Raw genomic sequence first — 7,341 nt, forward strand, 5'->3', positions numbered from 1 at the left:
TCGGCTGACCAAGGCGCCTAAGCCTTGGAAAAATTATCATAGTTGTCCACTACTCTTCTGGTCAATATAGTTTTTATTACCATAATATTATTATATTAATATCATTATTAATAATAAGACATGTTGAATTAACAATTTGTGAGGAGGTAATTTAACTATAAAGGGATCAATAGTACAATACACAAACATTTAAAAATACCATTCGACAATATTGTTGAAATAAAAGGATACATCCATTTTAATTGTAACTCATTATTACGTAAAAACAATAATGGACTAAACCCTTCACAAATCAGACTAAGCATTAGACCTTTTTACATTAATTAACAACGAATTTAATACAAAATGAGTAATTTTACCACGTCAGAATATAAACTGTTTTTTTAAAATTAACCTAATTTTTATCGCTTAGGTACCCTACGGGCAAATCATTATCTAGGTCAGCGTTTTTTAGCTTGTAGCACGTGGGTCCTTAATAAATCAATTTTTCGAAATGTAGACACCTTATAGGTACCGACGTTTTTCCGAATAACAAAATTTGCAACATTTTGAATGTTATCATAAACAATATAATAATACTTATTTAGTGTGCCTATGCTACGGATCAAATAAGCAGGAACACAAAAACACATTACATTTTATACTTTATTTTTATTACATAAGTTTATAAAATTTATTCCACAAATTTATTTACTTAATGCGAAGCATGTGTTGCATTTCAGGCATCAGTTTTTGGACATTGGGCTTAAAGTTTACTCGTAAGCTTTAATCATAGTTTGAACTAGTTTTCCGTGTGGCTTTGAAACTTGTTTGTAAGACAAATAAGAGTGGAGAATGTTTTTCGCATAAGCAAGTTGTGGAGAATTGAATTAAAACTTTCAGAGCTCTGTACTTAATATTTCTCTATGATTTTTTTTCATACGTGATATTAGAAAATGTTTAACGACCATACTATATTAAATTCAACAGTAGTTTTTAGCTATAAATATAAGACTATCTTTTTCCGATAATGTCGGTTAATTCATTTGATGAGTATAAATCAAAATATGTCGAATCCACACGTTTATGTAAATAATATGGCCTGTGTCCATTGCCGGAACCACTGCGACGATTGGACGAGCCATATCCCACCGTAGTAGGTATAAGTGTTGTGTACCCCAAGTCCCCAGCCCCCAAGGGATCGTGTCCTTGTGAATTATGTTGTTCAAATTATTTTGTATCAGAATATAAGACATTATAATAGAATAAAATCTATCCGAATGAGTCATTGACAATTAATCAATTAATAATGTTCAATTATTTTTCTAATAGTTACTTTGGTACTTATAATATGTTGTTTAATCTAATAAAATAAGTAATAACTGAAAATTATATTTGAACATTCTTCGAATAACTTATTTGAATACTAATTAATGTTTATGTTTTAAAATTATTATTCAAATGTTTAAAATATAATCATTTGAATAGTTTTTTATCCGATCAATTTCCTACTTTGATATAAAATAACATGGACTAAATAATTTATAAGATAAGTATAAAGTCCCTTAAATTTTACATATAAAAACATATAATCATGGAACAACAGTGTAGTAAAGTATTTCTTCTAGTATTTGAAATTTAAATAAATAATAATTATGAAAATTATAATTAAAATCTTAAGCAATAATAATTAATAATTAATACACTAATAACGAATACATATAGAATAAAATTTAAAATTAATAATTTTAATTTAATCTAAGGCTAACATTTATATGTTTTTTGTAATCTATTCGGTTTTATAAAAATTCTTTTGGATTCTATGTGAAGTGATTTTTTAACAGTATATTTGTTTGGACAATCTTTTGTTATTATAATTTAATGTCTTAATACTTATACTTTTCATTAAAATATATGTGAAACTTAAAAGTTTTTTTAAAACGCCTATAAATCAAAACTTTTTGTACGATTTGAGTAGAACAAAGAATTAAATTTATTTAAGTTTAAAATGGATAGCTCGACAGGCATTATAGTGGTTCTTTAAATGCTGCACGTCATACACTAGGATTAATTTTCAGAATTCAAAATTTCAGGTACTTTATATCATATTATTAAGGATAGTATTCAATTAGTGCAACGGCCACAAACGGCAATAAATGATAGATCTCAAAAAGCATTTTAAAAATCTGCCAGTAATTTTTGTTTGTTATTAAATGAGTAATTCGGCGCTGTGGATATGCAATTTAATAGCGCCAGTGTGTAGAAGCCACAGCAAAATTACATAATTAACAATGCCTTTTTCAATTTATCGACGAGTCCAAAAGTAATAACTAATCTTCCTGTGGAATTTCATATCAATCATAATTTATAGTAACAGAGAACACACCCCATTCACCACACAATATTGTAAAAATGAATTAAAAATGAATTACTTTTAAATTTTAATACATTTTATAGTAATATGACATATTATATGTAGCAACCGTGTACAATTTTTTTTTATTTCAATGTACTTATTTTAATTTTTATTCATAATATATATTTCTTTAATTTACAAACTTTGACTATTTTGACAACAACTTTTTTATTTACAGCTTGCGGCTTCTGAGGTCACACTCCAACACAACTATTATATATTTTAGATTCTGAGCGGAGCGATGAATGTACTAATTTTACAATGATGTTTTTTTTTATTTGTTGTGTCTGTGTACATGATAAGTAGAAGAAATAATGTTTCGATTTTCAATTTGAGCATATTATCCGAAACGAAAATGAATCTAGTTTTTGCATTTGGGTGGTCAAAATTAAAAATTCCTAGTAATTTTCAAAAGCACCGGTAAAAACAAAAAAGCTTTATTTCCAATCTATTTATCATCATTATTGCATTATCTTATATTATGATATTCATTTTTTTTATAAACTGATAGGTACACTTTTTTTGCTCAGTCAAAAAAATTGAAAATTAATCAGGTTCTTCTTAAATTGTTTATGCTTTGATTTAGTAAAAAAGTTGAGCATAAATTTACAATAATTTTTTATGGGCGTTTGAAGTTTTTTAATTTTTAAATTTGTTCAACAAACCTATATTATACCCATTTCTTCCTTAAATAGTATAAAGTAAAATAAATTACTAAAAGTCGAGTAAAATCATTAAAACATGTAGTAAAATATACTGAGCATTAAATGCTAGTAGAAAATCACTGTTGTGGTCGTTTTCCGTATGTGATGATTAATTATTGAATTCAAATTTAACACATCCATTAGTCATTACGCAGTGACCTATACTCAATGATTTTGACTTGACATTTTTAAAAAATGTTGTGGCGTCTTATAACCAAATAATGTATATAATATATGTACACATTATTATTCTTGATTTCTGACATAACTCAAGTATTGTAAAAATCATTTCAAGTGACGTCAACATCTTGACATGCATGTTTTCCCGCCGTCTCGATGTTCGCGACTTTACTCAAATCCCGTAAATTCTGTTGTACGTTGGCCAGGTGCCACCGTCACGTCACTCCAGTACCCTGATACCCTTCAAAATGATTTTTTTGACTTGACATTCTCACAACATTTTGTAACCATTTTGTTACCAAATGTATATCTCAAAATTTATGTCTTCTGATATAACTCAGTAATATAACTAATTTTAGTAAAACTAATTTTAAATAACCCCAAAACTGTAATAACACGGTGCTTATTCTCTTTAAATGACTTTTTTGATTTTAATATTTTAAAGCTTGAATATTGTGTAATATTGTGTAGATGAAATTTATTGTGTAAATTCATATTTATAATTTTATAAATTATAATTTATTTTACTAAAACCAATATTGTTTGTTTTTTTGGTCAAAATAATAAAAATCGATTAAGAAGTTCGTATTATTATGGGCAATGTGTCAATATGTTGACTTTCTAAATAAGACGTGTGTATACGCAGTGATAGTGGAAGATTTTGAGGGGCCCTGGGAAAATAAAGTTTTTGGGGCTTTATAACTGCGAAGTCTGTCGCTTTTTCTAGCCCCGGCACCGTGAGTAAGTTATATTAGAAAACTCTACGCGGTCGCTTACTGCAGACTACCTATTTGTATTTTTTTCTGGAAAATCTCTCTTTCTTAGTTGATAACTTTATATCTCTATCAATTTTTCTAGTATATTAATAACCGTATATAATATTTAAAATTAAAACAAATAATAATGATGAAATATCATAACTTTTTCGGCATAGATATTAAAATAACGAGAATAATGTACCCAGCAATCGTACAATCCAGGTACATTGACTTCTGGCTTAATTATGTGGGGATCTGCATACATAAATGCTCTGTAACCACTAAAATGTAATTCAGATAATTCTAGTTAGAATTGTACAAACAATTATTACAATAGCAACTATAGTACGGATGATTTATTTAAAATTCTTAAAGTTTCCTCACTATATCAACTATATGATAAAATGTCGATAGTAAAATTACATAAAAATAAACAAACTTCAAACATTCAAATAAGAAAAAAACAAGAAGTACCATTGAAGATAACTTAATTCCAAATACTGATGGAAAATTGTTATGTTAATAAAAGGATATAATTATTCAATAAATTACCATATAATATTAAAGTTATTGAAAGTAACTCTTATGATTTAAAATTGTAACAAAACAAATGTAATTACAGTTATTTCATTGACAGTCCCAACTCCCAATTCTATGTTATTAGCACTTTTTTTGTAAAATTCTATAGTTAATTATAATATAGTTAAGGTTTACAATTTACTTAAACATTTTTACTTTTGTAGCCCGATCTTAAAATAAAATTTCAAGAACATTCTATATCAAGATTCATGAAATTCTTTAGTTTCCAGTACTATTAAACTATCACGGCAACATATCAAAATTATTTTTATATCTTCTCTTAGAAAAATAAAACAGTTAAAATAAATGTTTATGTAATTAAATTTAAAATAGTTTGTTTTTTTGATTATTTACAGCATCCAAATAATTATTATTGAAATGGATTAAAATAAAAATAATAATAATAATTTATATTACATTTTGATAGATTACAATTAAAATAATTTCCCTTTAAAATGTCGACAACATTTTTTACAACTAGAGTTAATAATTATTTACTTATCCAACATCCAACAATAACCAATAATAAAATAACTTTAGTTATTTTCATAACTCTTAATAAATTATATTACATTATAGATTTTAAAAATCTATTAATTTTATTATTCAATATTTATTTAAACAACTTTACCTTCAAAAAAATAATCTATTTCTAACGATCTGAATGATTTTTCTATGTTTGGCAAACATTTCTTGACACACCTTTGTAGTTAATTTTTTTTTTGGTTTTCCTTCTTCAATAACTAAAATAATTTGTTGATCTTCTGTCGGAATAAGATAAAATTAGAACTATATACTTAATGTTTTAGAGATACGCACAAGGCGTTCACCGTCTACCGTGTATTATAGATATAGGTAGCACCTGTTTATTATTTACCAGTTTTCTGTCTATAACTTCATTTTTAAATAATATCCACTATGTACTGATAATTGATGTGTCACAATTTATTAGTATAATATATATTATTTAAATTATTAAGTATTCAATACATGTTTAAGATCACTGTATATATAATATATATTATATGAATACTATGGGTAATGTATATTTTTCTGTGGTATAGTATTCTAGTCGTAAAAACAATCGTTTCAGTAACTCGGATACAGATTGTTTGGAAAATATTGCCTGTCGACAACGGATTTGAAATCGTCTGTCATGTGTGTAGGCGAACGAGAAAAATTACAATGTACGACGTACGTAGTAATCTATTGAAGATAAAAGAAAATGTACAATATCAATTTTAATATTATAATTTATAAATTAATGTTTATTGAATATTGACGTTTCTAATAAATATATTAATACTACAATATAGGTATGAATATTAAATAGAACCATATATCTATAGTCTATGCGTAGGTATAGTAATACGATGGTATGCTGAGAAAGTATTTATATGATATTATATTTTTTAGTAGATTAAGTTTCCAAAAAGTCGATAAATGATATTTAGTATTGCATCTTTACCCGATATAGCTTATAAGTTCATGACATATTAACATAATAATATATTATAAATTTAAATGCATTTTTGAAGTTCAAATCAATTTAATCATTTTTGATGAATAAATTATATTATAAGTTATTTAGTACTCTATATAGAGAATTGTAACGCACAACGCACTACTCCTTTTTATAGTTCCTTACTTCCTTCTCATCGTACCTCAAACGCTTTATAAAAATTGTAAAGCCATTTTACTTTTGCTCATCAAAGTTTCGCCGTTACCGGATTAGAATTTCAAAGTAGTACACACACAAACGTGTGATCGCTGCGATTATGTCGATTTTCAAGGGTATTCGCATTTACGGCGTGTGTTCCTATATTATATAATAATTATACGATGTACACTATACGCACAATACACATAATAAACTATTATTTATACGCGCGTTAATAAAAACAATCTCCGCCGGATAGGCCGGGCAATAATCGTTTTTGGCGAGAACCCGAGCTCGCGGCCGTCGATGAACGGGGGAAAAAAATTCTGTCTGCCCGATGGATGATGTTCGGCATGCTGCACCATCCTCGACGGCGATTGAATCTTTTTGATTTTTCCGTCGTCGACCTACCACCAACAAACAGTTATTTAATACTCAGTTGAGCCATTAAATGCGGTGTATTATTATATATACCATCACAATCATAGGCGAAATCGTGTATGAACTGCAGCGTCCGTCATTTACATTTTTTCCATATTGGATATGGGTATACCTACGCATATTTCTATGCAGAAAATTCAGTCTATAGACTTTATCCATTTTTTGGGTGAACCTATTTGAGAAGTGGGCCAATAATATCGGGTTTTATATGCGCAAAATGTATACATTGCACGTTTGTATATATATTGCCCGGTCCAAAATATGACGACATGACAGCTGTGATGTGCAGATCACATAATGTAGTTTCGATGATGTGTCACGCGTGCTACACATAATATATACGAACTGCACCGAACTCGATATATGTATAGAGTGGCGTTCTATTAATTGGAACGAGTTAAGCGCGCGCCGTGGCTCTTGACCCATATATACAATCCGGCGCACACAAACATAAGGCGGCGGCGGCGGCGGCGGCGGCGGCGGTGGCGGCCACGGCTCATCTCTCTAGGGCGCGCGCAGACTCCCTAGCGCGGCCGTCGTCGGCGTAGGCGCACAACGACGGCGGCGGCGGCGGCGGCGGCGGCAGCGCTCGGCCGCTTTACATACAGCTTTAGTGTGTGTGGT

General features: G+C 28.8%; 1 long non-coding RNA gene across 1 annotated transcript; it reads right to left on the bottom strand.

Annotated features, from left to right (window-relative positions):
* Nucleotides 1–5,481: 5,481 nt before the first annotated feature.
* On the bottom strand, nucleotides 5,482–7,216 carry LOC111034475. Its single transcript, XR_002604542.1, has 2 exons — nucleotides 6,751–7,216; nucleotides 5,482–6,683 (listed from the first exon to the last, which is right to left on the bottom strand). It is a non-coding gene; the product is annotated as an uncharacterized LOC111034475 (long non-coding RNA).
* Between the last annotated feature and the right edge of the window lie 125 nt (nucleotides 7,217–7,341).

Source organism: Myzus persicae, unplaced genomic scaffold (assembly GCF_001856785.1).
Source record: "Myzus persicae strain clone G006 unplaced genomic scaffold, MPER_G0061.0, whole genome shotgun sequence".
NCBI classification, from domain to species: Eukaryota; Metazoa; Arthropoda; class Insecta; order Hemiptera; family Aphididae; genus Myzus; species Myzus persicae.